General features: G+C 43.6%; 1 protein-coding gene and 1 non-coding gene across 6 annotated transcripts in view; both read left to right on the top strand.

The window, feature by feature from the left end:
* Grip1 (glutamate receptor interacting protein 1) overlaps window positions 1-15,375 on the top strand; it is a 347,662-nt gene that overhangs the window by 98,375 nt on the left and 233,912 nt on the right. The window lies entirely within an intron of this gene.
* LOC113832382 lies at window positions 1,787-1,888 on the top strand. Its single transcript, XR_003480584.1, has one exon. It is a non-coding gene; the product is annotated as a U6 spliceosomal RNA (small nuclear RNA).

The raw sequence follows: 15,375 nt of genomic DNA, 5'->3' as shown, positions 1-15,375 counted from the left end.
CTTATCTTTATCTTCTCTGTCCTGTGAAGTTCTTTGGGGAGTCCTTCTCATCTTCAGTACTCTGCCCACAGCCTGGACTATGGATTCTCTTCCCTTTCTCATCAGTACTCTGTGCTGATGTCCTTGGTCAAGAAGGGAGATACTTTCCCACCTTCCCTGCTGACTTGCCCTTTCTCGGGAAGTGGATGGATAGGTCTTCTTGGTTATCTCACAAAGGTCAGCCCTCTGCCCTCCTCTTTTGACTTCTTCACACCCGATGTCCTACAGGAAGCACAGGCTTCCCACAGAGGGCTGCAGTTGTTGAGGACACTGTGTGACACTGACAGTGCAAATCTGTCTGATCCAGGGCCATCACAGCATGTAATAATAGACACTAAGCTTACTACACACCTCTCTATCACCTCTCTCTGTTGTCCCTAGTCTTGGACAAGGAGAAAGAAATGACAGCAGATGACTCAGGGCTCATCAGTATTACATGTATTATCTCATTCCACTATTGCCTTGTAATTATCTATGTGCTTATCATAGACATTTGGACCTATGTTCTTAAGAACAAAAATAGTTTCTTTTTTCAAAAAGTAGTGTTTTTATTAATTCTCTGAGAATCTCATACAGAATATTTTGATCATTTTCATCTTCCCTCTTCAACTCCATCCAAGGATGTTTCTCATCTTTGTGTATACAGTGCTCAATATTCCAAGGGAAAGACTGCAGAATCAGGGAGAGTTGGCTTATTTAGTCTTATGGTGGTCTAGAGTGATGTGGTCCTGAGATAGCTCTAAGAGGAAAACAGAGGGAGAAGAGATAATCAGTAGGTAACAGCCACCATTTACAGAACCACTTCAGAGTTGCCCTATCAACTCAAAGTCAGGTGTTACAATTTTAAACACTTATGAAAACCTGCCTGTATCCATGATTACACAGTAGAAATACTTGTTTCACCCCAGGCAGTCTTACTCGAGAAACTGTTCCTTAACCATTCAAAGAAATAAATAACTAAATTTATCATGGTAACAATAGAGGCCATGGATAATGTGTCCACCTAGTCTGCCTTGGATGTCCTGAGCATCTATAGAAGTTAGATTCAGCTTAAGCTCCCGAAGGAAAAGGTAGTACAAAGGGAGGGATGAGGAAACAAGGCTCAGAAGTTAAAGGAGCTCCCCCAAATGAAGCTCAGGGTTTCTTGTGATGGTGAACTTTGATTGTTAGCTTGAATATCTAGGGTATTAATGAGGCACACCTCTGGGTGTGTGGTGGGGGCAGGGGGTGGCACTTGGCTTTTCGAAAGAGGATTCGGTGAGATGGAAAAATCAGCTTTGAATCTGAGTGGAACCATCCCATGGACTGGGGCCCCAGGCTGAATCAAAAGGGGAAAAGGAAAAAGCCAGCCAAGAGTCATACCTGATGGCTCTCTGTTTCCTGATCTACTCCTGCTACCATGGAACCACCTAATTCTATGCCTTCTTTCTCATGATGGACTGTATCCCTTCTAACCTTGAGCCATAGTAGCCTCATTTTCTTTAAGTTACTTTTGTAAGTAACTAATATGATTTCTTTCCCCAATTCTAATAGGGACATGATCTGGTCTAGAGGATGAAAGCAAGAGAAGGAAGAAATGTTTCCAGATTTTAGCTTAGGAGACTAGCAGTTTAGTGACTAAGTTGACAAAGTGGAGACAGTTGAAGAAGAACCATCCTGGGAAGAAGTAATTAAGCCATGCACAATCAGAGATAATGGGACTTCCAAGTGTTGATGTCCTGCATGCAGATAAGAATATAGCTTGGGCTTGCTTTGTCTGCATCTGTACTAAAATTGGAACCATACAGAGAAGATTAGCATGGCCCCTGCACAAGACTATGACATAGCACAAATGCAGCTACTCTTATTTGATAAATATTTTAAAAGCATGTGGTATCCTCATATAATAAAAATACTATTGTTCATAGACACAGCCTATTTGTGTGAAGTTATGGTTTTAGTTTCTTTGCTCATGACTGTCATATTTCTGATGTGGTCTTCCCAGTGTATGCTCAAGCCAAGGTGTACATTGGCAGTGTAATGATTTAAAAAAAATCTTGACAGGTATCATGAGTCTCCCTCATCCCATTTAGTAATATGTTTCTTTTTTTTTCAGTGCCTAGTCATTAGTCATTTTACATATTGCAGTAAACATTGCTTTGGATATTATTTTCTATATTTAACTGTATGTGCAGAACATACAGAATGCTGTATGTTCTGCAGACTTTTTTTTTATGTCTAGAATCCAGGCAAATCTAGGTAGGTTGTCTGGATCAATATTAAGAGAATCAATCAATAGCTTCTATTCTTATTCCACTTCTCTTTTTTGAGGTGGGGGTCTTGATTTGCATTTTCTAAGTAGATCAATATGTTTGCTATGATGACATGAGAAGTTTGGTGTTAAAAAACGTCAGAACTGCCTACAAAAAGCATAACAAACTTTAAAAGGCTACATAGCCACTATTTTTCCTCTCCCTTCCACCTTCTCTCCTGGAGTCTAGTGCAGAGTCACAAGACTTTGAATGGACAGAGGAAGGTGACATCAGTGCCATCCCTGCCTCTGTTCAGTTCCCTGCAGAAAAGTATACCTCCAGCACACACTGCACAGCCTGTATTTGTCCACACTGAGCCCCTGTGGGCACCAGGCTAAGGGCCAGGTGAATGGACCGAAGTTTGCCTATGGCACATGACTTGTCCCTTGTTTTGTTTGAAGATCCTCAAGATTTATCACAAGTGTTTGTTTAGAGGTGTGACTGCTTTACAGGTAGGTTATAATCATGAAATTAAAGCCTGTGGTTCCTCTCGAAGGAACTCCAGATTCTTGACACACCCAAACATATTTATCCTTTTTGACCCACATCCCTTGGAAGTCAGCAAAAGGTCACTGACATTTTTATGCCTCTCTTGGTCCAAGGAAAATAAGATACAAGGAGGTCAGAAGAAAAGTTAGCTTCTTGTCGTTTTTCCCTGTAAAGTTCTGGGGGCTGGAGAGATGGTGGAACAGATAAGAATACTTGCTACTCTTGTAGAGGACCAAGTTTGGTTTCCACATGACAGCTCATGAGTCTAACTCTGGTTCCAAGGGACCTGCTTCCCTTTTCTGGTCTCTGTAGGTGCTAGACACACATGCTGCACATATACACCTGCAGGCTAAATGTGCACATAAAATAAAAAAAAGCATGTCTTTAAGCTTCAGTCCTTCAGCTTATGATTATTAAAGTGTAAGTCACTTCATTATTCTCTTCATTGAGGCATTGCTTATTCCTGCATTCACCCTCTAACAACTGTTCACAGAGCATGATACATGCTGAGTAAACTAGAATCACATTTGAACTCACATCCACAACAGTTGACTCTTCAGAGCAGGGGTTACTGTACAAAGTGCTGAGGGACCTCCAGGAAGTGTAGTTTATGAACCGTTGAAATTAGAACTTTCAGCGATACCTTCATTCGGGGAGCAGTTTTACAGCACACACCGAATTCTATTAGTTGCCAGCTTCCCAGAACCTCCCCTGTGTTCTAACATTCTATAATTAATTTTTTATCACAATTGACTATATTCCCTCCTAACTTACATTCATGATGGCCTCTAACAAAAAGCACATAGAATTTCCTGTTTATTCCTCTTCTGAATCAGGTTAGATTGGTGTTTCAGTTTAGGCTAACAGCTTACTGATCAGGAAACATATTGATATGACAGCATTCTGGGTGAGAGTTTTTCTGTTGTTAGAAAACTAAATGGGCTGGCCTGTATGTGAGCATCTGCCTGGTTGAGCGACCATGCCTGAGATACCCCTAAGAGTCTCCAGACTGTAACAGCTGTGATGTGTTGCCCTGTTGGGGTTGTCCGATGATAAATCAGCATCTCACCAAGTCCTCCCACATTGATTAGCTACACTTGATTCTTTCTTCCCTTCTTCACCGAGTTCTGTCCTTTTCCTTCAGCCTTCATCTCCAGTGCCCCATGCTACAGACTGTTTATTCTTCACGGGGCTTCTGCCCCCTCTATCCTAGCCAGACTCCTCTTCAAGCCAGATCCCCCTGCAGTTTTCCTTCATCCAGGATGCCCTCCCACAGTTCCCTCACCCATTTGATCCTCTAAGTTTCTCATGGATTTTTGCTTCTATTCACCCAAGGAACACATGCCAACTTGCTTATTGTTACCTCCTTCAAACAACCCCCTATATATAAATTACATTTCAAAACATGCATTCACTAACTGGTACTTGCACAGTCCTCTTGGTGGCCTACTTTCCTGGAAGCTGCTTGAGAGTGAAGAGCATCACACTCGTGCCTATGCCTCTGGTACCCTGCTCCATTTGGAAGCATTTGCATCTAGATAGCAGCAGCACACTGCAGTGGCCTCGAGTAAGATAACTTCTCACTTGCCAGCCAGAGCTTTCAGATTTATGCCCATGGATCAATCCCATTAGCCACGGACATGGACTAGAGCCAAGATCAGGAGCGGAGCCAATGGCTGACAAGGCAGCAGGATCATCTCCTCGAGTGTGGCCCTGAGCCCATGCTCTACCTGCCAACTTCCAGCTAATCAGTGCATTTTTGGAACAGGTGTTCCCTGTCCTGTGTCCTGTTGCTCAAGAGCAGAGGGGAAGGGTTTGCCACCTGGTCAGAATTTGTATAAACAGATGCTAGATAGCAAAGGCTTAGGTCTTCTAGCATAAGCTGAAGACATAAGCTTGCTGTGTCAGCACTCTGTGTAGTGCTTGGAGTAGAGCCTTCTCCAGGGTGCAAGGCTCTTCTGCACGCATGCCCAGTGTCCTTCTCCATTCAGACAACCCTGGGGTCCAGGAGCCCATTCTCTTAGCTGCTCATTTCTCCTGTTCAAGTCACCAAGACATCAATAGGATGGGGAAATAGATGGAGAAGTAAGAAGCCATTCTGTTCATCCTTATTCTAAGATTGCTGTTTCCTTTATGGCTTTAATTCAGTACTTCCAGAGTGGCATCAGGCTGAGTTTGGGTGTGAAAGTAGAATGTCTTGACTAGTGTAAGCCTGGAACCAACTCCACCCTTAGTCACAGAGTGCCTGTTCACTGGGGTGCCTGTGTGATCCAGAATCTGGCCTATCTCTGTGACACAGAAATATCTCGGAACTGGTGATTATAAGACTTTCTATAGAAAACTAGAATAACAATCTTTCTGTGGATTGGGAATAACATGAGAGCACAGAAACAGCATCAATAATTAATATCACCCCCAGAGTCAACAGCAGTTAATATTGCTCCTGATTGCATGGCACCAAACATTCACCCTGTAATTAATACAAGACATGACACTAGGCATTGCCTATTATCTCCATTTTCAGGGAAGAAACTGGTTCTAGCAGATACTTGTAACAGTCAAAATCACACCCGTATGAAACATTTACTACATCCTGTAGTCCATCTAGCACAATCGTGTCAGAATTGAATTCAACGTTGGTTTTCACAACCGCAGAATGAAAGCTCCTTGAGGGAAGAGATAATTAATTTGCAGAAACTCGTTCTAATTTGACTCTAAAAGAAATTCCTAAATCATTTTCCCTCTTTTCTTCAAAACAACAAAGCTCTTCAAAACTGCTTTCTGTTGCTTCCCTGGCAGAGCTCAGAGCTCACAGGGTGGTCTAGCACTCCTCAGAGCAGGGAGCCATTTAGGAGTCAGCCATGATGACGATACACAGTGAGCATGGCACTTTTCTTCCAGCAGATGGCAGTAAAATGTCTTGACACAAGGGACGATCTTCTCCAATGCTCACAATGGTGCCACCAGGGCTAAAAGAGGCCTTCACATTAGCAAGAAACGTGGGAGAACAATGACAGAGTTTAGGAAGTGACCTTAGATAGCAGGTGCTTAAGTTTTTAAAGAAGTGGAATTTGATGGCCACCAAATCACCCACATGCGTCACCAGTTGAAAGCATCCTCCTTAATCATAGCCTTCCGTTTTCTGAATCTGAGTAACATATTTGTGAATCATAGAACCTCCCTGGCAATGAAGTGCTGTGCTATGTAGTTGCTCTTTTGGCTCTCTTGTCTCTTTGAGGTGCCCACCACCCAGCTCCCAAATAAATCACACACAGAGGTTATTCTTAGAGATACCTGGCTTTAGCTTGGCTTCTTTCTATCCAGCTTTTCTTATCTCAAATTATCTTATCCCATCTACCTTTCCCCTCAGGGCTTTTGTCTTTCTTGCTTCTTTATATCTCACTTTCCTTCTTACTCCATGGGTGGCTGGGTGGCTGGGTGGCTGGGTGGCTGGGTGGGTGGCTGGGTGGCTGGGTGGCTGGCCCCTGATGTCCTCCTCTTCTTCTCTTCCTCTCCTTGGTTCTCCTATTTATCTTCTCTGCCTGCCAGCCCCGCCTATCCTTGCTCCTGCCTTGCTATTGGCTGTCCAGCTCCTTATTAGGACCACCAGGTGTTTTAGACAGGCAAAGAATCACAGCTTCACAGAATTAAACAAATGCAGCATCAACAAAAGCCAAACACCTGAAAATAATGTTCTACCATCCTGAGGGATGCATTCTGAGGAAGACTGAAGAGGGACTTTCCATGTCCATGATCAAACCCATAGAGCAGGAAGATTTTTGTGTAAGATTTTTAGTGACTCTGTCATTCCTCTGGGACTTTTGCACACAGAAAGGCTGTAAACATGTGTTCACTTTACCAGAAAAAGCTCCTCTGTCATTTGCCAGATTCTTGTGTTAGTTTGGAGCTTTGAAAAGCTGCATTTGACTCTTACATTCTTTCCAATTCTTCTTCCATGATGACCCCTATACCTTGGGAGGAGGGCTGATAATACAGGCATCTCCTTCTGGGCCAAGCACTCCCCAGACTCCTAGTCTCTGTAATTTGGTCAGTTGCAGGGGGGGGGTCTCTGTTGGTCACTGTCTACTACAAAAGGAAGCATCTCTGGTGAGATTGACAGATGCACCAAAGTGGAAGGGAGGAGTATAAGAGAATCAGAGGCAGTGCCGGGCTACAAGAAAACCATTTTCTGGACACAGCGGGGCAGTTGCACTATGAATTCACAGCACATGCACAAGATCTGCCCAAGCTCAGGCCAGACAAAACTCCAGAACGGAGAGAAGAAGGTACGAACTCCTACCCCATCTAAGGAGCTATTGGCAACCTATAAACTGCCGGAAGAGGGCACATCAGTTTTCTTTAAGGGTGCAGCCCCAGGTGGGTTGACCACCTCCCAGTGAAGGCCACCTATCCATGAGTGTGTGGACAGCACACATTGTACTTGATGGATTTTTTTTAAAGGGGAACCATTGGATGGCTTGTGGGGGTTGTTCTGGGAGGAAATGGAGTGTGTGGATATCATCAAATTGCATTATGAGAAGGGGAAAAATGTATCAGTAGGGTGCATCACCCCAGGAGGCCTCTAGGAAACTTGTGGGGAGAAGACAATAAGCTTGGGTCCCCTTGAGTCCAGATAAGTTACAGTAAATGTAATACACTTGCTAAGGACTGAGGAGATCTGGGGCATGTATGGGCCACATTTGGAAAAGGGGGTTACTGCTTAGTCCCTCTGAGAATTGCCATTGTAAAACTCTAGGTAAGGTGAGCTTGTAATTCTCTAAGATAAGCCTCACATAGGTCATTTAAAAGAAGTACAGGGTGTTTTTGAGCTATGCAGCTAAGTCAAGTCATTTGTAAAATCCACTCATGTGAAACCAGTGCATTTATAGGTCACGAGTGTCCCTTAAACCACCAGTTTGATAATGAGTTAAGACATCAGGCTTCACTTGTCATGTTCAAGACCTGGCTCACTGTAAGGGATACTACTACTAAAGAGCTGTTATTGTTGTCATGGCAACATGTGTGGTGATGAAACGCACTCTAGCATCTTCTCTGTATTAAGGACTATTGTAAATATTCTTTGTAACTTCTTTAGCCTTCTTACCAGTTCAATGAGGACCAGTCATTGTGCCTTTTTCAGTGTTAGTTATCTTCTAAGCGGGGGCTTCTGGTTACATCTTGACTCAAAATCCTATCAGTGGCCCCCTGAAACACTCAGGAAACTGAGACGTGAGGCTGACATGGTGTCTAGCTTATATCCCAGAGTGTTGCCTGTAAGAATCTCTTTCCACAGCCTTATATGCTTGCCCCTCCTGTCTAAATCAGGTGTTCAGGAGGTGGACTGCTCTTCAAGTGACCCCCAGTTGTGGTACTTAGCAAAATCCAACACTTCCCATCCACAGTGGCATGGTTGTGTGGCACTTCTGACCAGATGCCATCTGCCTGGGGGTCTTTTGTAAACCCAACTCATCTTTATACTCCAGCCAGCATTGCTTTATTCAATCTCTGTTTTATTTTTTTAATCTCCTCTGAACCCAGCAGATCATAAATCCTTTGCTAAATGAGATCTCCAAATATTGGTGATGGATGGCCTTGCCTTTTGTCTCCTGACAAGCCTGACCCTGACTATCATCACAGCAGTCAAGGGGGCTGGATCCTAGGAAGAACCTGGAAGTATTGCTGGCGGGGGAGGGGGGAGCCACAGCTTAATTCTCGACTCGGAGTCTGAACTTCCTCAAGGCTTCCTAAAGGTTCGCACAAGAGAAACACACAGAGAAGGTGATAAATTACACCAGTAATGACAGAGAATTAACTTTAATCTCCAGCAGTACCGAGAAATCTGTGTCCAGTGTGAGAGAAGGAGATGGTGACAGAGAAACATGCAGGGATTTGCAGAATGCCAGTTATTTCCAATTCTGTCTGCGAGTGCCAATGCTGAAATCCAAACCCTGCTGAGAGATTGATAATGGAACACCAACGGAGAGTAAGAGGGGAAGGACAGGGTGTAAATTTACTCCAGAGCTGTCCTGTGCTGTGAATTATGTCAAGAAAGTGTCTATTATCCTACTTAAAAGATACTTTATTGTATTTCAGAGGTAAATTGGGCCATTACTTTGCATCTTTGCACTGTTTGCAACTCAATTTTGTGTTTCTTCCTGTAAGTGTCTTAGAGGCTGTTTTTTTTTTTTTTTTTTTTTCATTAGCCTGTGTGTTGTGCACCATGTTTCATCCTCCCAGGATTCCCTTGGATCAAGCAAGCAAGCTCCCGAATGTCCTTTGAAAAGCCAGTTCAGAAAAAGAGAGGAATGTGGAGGAAAAGATAAATTCTTAACACCGTGGGTGGGAATGGAAAGTGGTGTGATTATTCAAAATAGCACAGACATTCCTAGACTACCATACAATCCAGTAACCCACATCTAACTACATGGATATAAGCTAGACACCATGGTCAGAGGGAGCAGTGTGGTAGACTCTTCTTTGCCATGTTCATTGCAGGGTAATTGACAAGATGCAGGGTATAGAGTCAGCCTACCCATTGGTAAGTGAACTGATGGGGAAGACAAAGCACCCTATACATAGGAATGATAGCCTCAAAGTAAAAGAGAACCCTGCCACTTATGTAGCATGGATGAATCTGAAGGGCATTGTACCAAACTTTCTGTGACTGTAATGCCATACCTGGCATAATCATCTTACCACTGGAAAAGGTTCGCTGTAGTAGCCTTGGATATTCTTGCACATGATCATTTGTTCCCACTGTTCTGAGCTGCAATGTGATGCAGCTTAGTGGTCGAGCACTTGCCTAGCACACGGAGGACCCTAGTCTTGTTCTTAAATGATCAAAATAAATAAGAAAGGAAAAGAGGGAGGGAGGCAGCCTAATGAATGTATGATGGAGCAAAACCACTTTAATCATAAGGTATGGAAAAGAGAGAAGAGACTGGTTTTATCCAGTCCCACTTGAGGATACACACCCTGAGTATCTCCCACAAGGCCCTACCTTCCAGAGGGCCTTAATATTGTCATCCTGAAGACCAGGCCTTTGACACTTGGGTCTTTGTGGTACATCCAACGTTCAGACTTTTACAGGGAGTAAAAATGAAGCAGATTTAGAAAGATAAGTGCTCAAAATCCCTGCTCATCTGTGGAGTCTGAGAAGTCAAACTCATGGAAGCAGAAAGCAGACCAGTGGGATCCAGGGACTGGAAGATAAATGGGATGTTGGTTAAAGAGTAAAAACCCAAGAGGACTAAGATCCAAGGATGCATATCATCTAATGTGATAACTGGAGATAATTCTGTATTGTGGGGAGGGTGGGTGCCCAGTGTTATCAGTATACAAGGTAACCAGGAGCAGCCGGGGATGTTCTAACTCATCCTGCTGATCATTTCACAACACATGTGTCAATCAACTCATTTTGTTCTTTATTTTGAATACATACATTTATCTTACTTACCATTTTTACCTTAGCAAACCTAGAAGGAGGGCCTTTGGCATGAAGTTTTATTGTGAGACTTCAATGAGACAATGTGAATTTTTAGTCCATGCTCAGCACTCACGACCCCCATGTGAGTGCAAGCCATGTGGTGATGACAGTGTTAACAATAAACACCGAGTAAGGGTAACAACAATAGCCACCATGACCTAGCAGGTTCCCCAGATTCTTACCAGAATCCAAGTTCTCCCTTCTCACCAGCTTTTTTTTATTTTTATCTTAACTTTGGCCGCTCTTTACCTCCTCTTTCACCTGTGGATTTTGCTATTACCTGCCTCTGGTCCTATCACTTGGATTCTCTGTTGAATTCTTGGTGTTTAACATAGGCATTGTCATAGCTATATAAACACTGGGCAGGCTTTATGATAAGAAGTTGCTTAAACCATTATCAGGTGAGATCCCAGCCAGTGTGCCTGCTTCCCGGACTCCTTCTGATCCTCAGCCACCTTTTAGTGGCTTCCCACTCTGACAATAAGCCAGTACATGAGATGGCCTGTGCAAGCTGGTTTCTGGGGGCTCACACCATTAGCTGCTATGATGTCTGAGGACAGGGGTAATCACAGCTTCGGTCGTCTCCGCCATTTGACTGCTTCTCTCTTTTCCCTAATTTTCTCAGCTCTTCCATTTTTATGAAGTTCTCAGTTTTTCCCCTTCCGAAAGGCATTATTATAAGAGGGCTGCAATCCATCTACTTTTTGTTTTCTCGGGCAGTGATCGGTGATTGAACATGTTTGCAGAACATCTCCAAGGAGCAGTTCATGTTATTTTTGTGGAAATCAAAGTGAAATATATGGGCTCTAGTGTTTTAAGTGAGGGAGAGGTGACCTTCAAGTTGTGTCAATGAACTTAGAAACACAAGAAATGGTTCACGGGATCCTTTGCAACTTGATGAAATGTAGACTTCTTCCAACAGCAGCACAGCAGTAAAACATTCCCTTCCCTTGTTTATGGTTCTGTGCATCCTACATAACTAACACTGAGGCCTTTGACACACACACACATAAACACACAAATATACGTGTGCATACTAACGCAATACTGTGTTGGTCATTCGTCCGTTGCTATGGCAAAACAAAAAATAAAAAAAAAAAACTTAAGGGAATAGGATTTAATAAAAACAATAAAAAATAAGGCAATAAGGAATTGTTTTGGATTACACTTTCAGTGATTTCAGTCCATGTTTGCCTCCATTGGTCTGGGTAGGCTTGTGATTAGGCAGAGTATCATGGGAAACAGGGCCTATTGGGGAGTATAGTAGAGCATTGTTGCTCACCACACAGTGGCTAGCAAGCAGGGAGAGATTGAGGGGAGAGGGTCTACCCTTCAAGGGTACTCCCTCAGACCTACTTCCTCCACAAGGCTCTGAAGGCGGGATATTAATGAATTTACTAGACCCAAGATAGATGATGGGTGTTTTATTTGGGAACAACTTACACTGATAATAGTAAAGAACCACCACAGCATTCCTGCTCCAGAAGATGCAGTCTCTGCCCTTCTGAAGCTCTCCACAAGCGGGGGTGAGGGGGTGGGGGAGTGGGAGAGCCCATCCCATACTTCTCCACCTTCAGGTTATGAGCACACCTGAAGCCACGCCCAAAGGGTTGTGGTCGATAACACAAATTCACTGACAAGGCTCTACTTCCCAGGGTCTACCATCTCCCAATTACATCATTGAAGTATGAACCAATCAACATATCAATCATTGGGTGTTAGGGACCTTCATTATTAAATCACCCCTCAGCAGCAATACCAACTGGCCATCTGGGGACCATGCCTTTATCAAATGCATCTATTTTTGTACAACAGTTCATATCCACATCGTGATTCCAGTTTCTTCTGTCCTGGTATGCATCAAAATCAGCTTCTTTCTAAATGGAGAGAAGATGGTAGCTCCAGCCTCACAGCTTGCTATTCCCAGTGTGATGTTTTGAATGAAAATGGTCCCCATAGGCCCATAGGGAATGGCACTATTAGGAGGTGTGGCCTTGTTGGAGGAAGTGTGTCACTGTGGGGGTGGGATTTGAGATCTTATATGCTCAAATTAGGCCTCGTGTGATAGTCTCCTTTGCTCCCTGTGGATCCAGATGTAGAACTCTCAGCTCCTCCTCCAGCACCATGTCTGCCTATATGCCACCATGCTTCCCACTGTGATAATGGACTCTGAACTGTAAGTCAGCCCCAGTTAAATGTTTTCCTTTATAAGAGTTGCCATGGTCATAGTGTCTCTTCACAGCAATGAAACCCTAACTAAGATGCCCAGTGACATGAGAGTGTCTCCTTTTGGGGATTTCTGACAGAAGTTCTGGAGTTGCATCTCATCAGCCTGGCTTGTAGAACTGCCTATTCCTGTGCCTAGGAGGCTGATATGCTCCTTGGCCCAGCCTGATGATGGAGAGGTGGGAGGGAGCCAGTCTCTCTACCATGAAGACAGAGTAGGTCCACAAAGTAAAGCAAGGCACTGTTTCTCCTGAAAGAGGAGATGGGAGCTGGATGATACACAGTGTGAACCATTCATACGCATTAAATGACAGTTTGACCAGAGCAGGTCTATAATTTATTAGATAGAATTCAAGAGTCTGTGTTTCATGTTCTGAGTTACAGTTTCACCCTCATCATGTGCTGTTTGCTTGTACCTTGAGGGTCACTGTGATGGTCAATGCAAAGATGATAGTGGGGACTTGTCTCTGAGACTTCTGCATTCTCAGATACCTTTTCACTTTGGCCTCTTATTCCCACCCTTGACTTTCCCGTTTCCTGGCTCTCCCACCATTGCCATCAGTTGTGATTAAGCATTTGACTCATAATTGCATGTGTCATCATGGCCCATGATTTACACTGCCCTAAGGAAAAATGGAGTGTGTGCACTTCACTGGATCAGAAACAGAACTCTATCTAGACTTCCTGTTCCCTCCTTCATTTAATGTTTTAGATTCCAGAATATCTATAGGCAAAATTAATGTAGTCTGAGTGAAATGAGCAGGCTCCCTTGTGTTCTTAGCGCATGCATTCTGACTAGGGACAGCTTAACTCCTAGAAGCAAAGCCTTAACAGTAGCTACGAAAACAGCAAGAAGGCCAGTTTGGAGATGATGCCTATGGGATGACTAAGTGGTGTATTCACATGGCTACCAAACAGAAAAAGTTTTAAAGCAGACAGTCCGTTTCTGTGCCATTGCATGAGCCCCTCAACAGGCCATGCGTGCATATGCTAGACAGAACCAGCATGGAGAGTGAATGTGTATTTGTGTCTTCCTTCACTCAGAGCCAAGTCAGAGAGAAATCTTCTGATTTTAACATCTGTTCCGTGTGTTGCCTTCTCTTGGTTGCTTTTGCCTCGGAGGACTAAAAACCAAGCTGGCTTTTATATTTCCTCATAGTGGAAACAGTGGTGCCATTATGAACCATCTGATGAGAAGCACCAGAAATAAATGAGGGCCTCTCAGGGTGCATCATTCTCCCCCTTCCCTCCACAAACAGACAACACACAACACACTTTCTTCTCAAGGTAGAAGGGTTCTGCTTTGACTTTTTAAGTAATTTTTAACTTTATCTTTTCTATGCAACTTTTAAAAATGGGGCCTAGAAAGACAGGCCATTCTACGGGAAGCCCCGACTAACTTACTTAATGTAAATTTATGGAGTATGAGCTATATGCTAGGAGATAGTCTATGCAATGAACAACACAGACACCCCCCCCCCCAAAAAAAAATCTTTCCCTCATTAAAACAAAACCTTGTTGGGAGTGGAAAGAAGCTGTAAACAAATCAATTATTTAAGTAGTGTGGTAGATGGTGTTTAGTGATGTGGAAAGAATAAGCAGGGAATGATGGTCTGTTGGCTGAGTGCAAAAGCAGAGCTTGAAGGAGGTGCCTCTCTGAATTCGTTTTTCGGAGATTCCACCGGCCTGGTTTTCCTGCACACAGTGTCTCTCTTTTGGCTAGGCAGTGTAAACAGGCATGTTTCCTGCCTTCTCACTGGGACACAAGGCCACCGTCACACTCTGGGTTTGCATAAAATGCATCGGTCAGCTTTTGCTGATGCTTTGACAATTGTTTTCTATTTGTGGGAATTGTATTTTAAATAGTTATAGATCTTTTTACTATTGTATCTTCTACCTTTCTTTATTCCTTAATAGTATGCTTATTTGCCAAGTGAGCTGCACATTGTTGGTCACAGTATGGAGTACAACTCAGGCTGGGATGTTGACCAAAAATAAGTCAGATGACTTCAAAGGGAACTGTTTCTAACTTAGCCCACACTGAACAAAAAGAATGAAATCTGAGTATTATTACAAGATTCAAAGAGTTTTGCTCTGCTCAAATAGCAGCTTAGATACTCATACAAATCACAATGATTGTTGGTCCTTGAGATGGGACAGTTATCCCCCACCCACTCAGGGCAAGTATACTGGGGGCTAGAAAAGGCAATTGCTGAACAAAGAAAGCAATTCTTTCTTTCTTTTTAAGAAAAATAAACCTCAGCTATGCAGTAAATGTACAGGTCTGGCCTAGGATTTTGGCAGTCATAAATGGAATGTGTTCAGAGGGTTTGCTGCTGAGTTTTCTGTCAGCTTGACACAGTGTCACTAGAGAGGAGGGAGCCTCAGTTGAGAAAATGCCTCCAAGATGGGGCTATAGGCAAGCCTGTAGGGCATTTTATTACTTGATAATTGATGTGGGAGGGTCCAGCCCATGGTGGGTGATGCCATTCCTTGGCTGGTTGTCCTGGGTTCTATAAGAAAGCAGGCTGAGCACGCCAAGGGAAGCAAGCCAGTAAGCAGCACCCCTTTGTGGCCTCTGCACCAGCTCCTGCTTCCAGGACCTTGCCCTGTTTGATTTCCTGCCTGACTTCCCTCAGTGATGGACTGTTACCTGGAAGTGTAAGCTGAAATAAGCCCTTTCCTTCCCCAAGTTGCTTTGGTCATGTTGTTTCATCACAACAATAGTCACCCTAACTAGGACAGAGGGGTTTTCATAAACTCCAGCCAGCCTATCATGGAAGTTGGCAATGGTGTCATAGAGGAAAGCAGGTTTCCTGCTAAGGACAAACAGGAAGCTTGATG

This window comes from Cricetulus griseus (genome assembly GCF_003668045.3).
Source record: "Cricetulus griseus strain 17A/GY chromosome 1 unlocalized genomic scaffold, alternate assembly CriGri-PICRH-1.0 chr1_0, whole genome shotgun sequence".
Taxonomy (NCBI): Eukaryota; Metazoa; Chordata; class Mammalia; order Rodentia; family Cricetidae; genus Cricetulus; species Cricetulus griseus.
The sequence above is the reverse complement of the archived record's forward strand: the minus strand, read 5'-3'. Positions and strand labels throughout refer to the sequence as shown.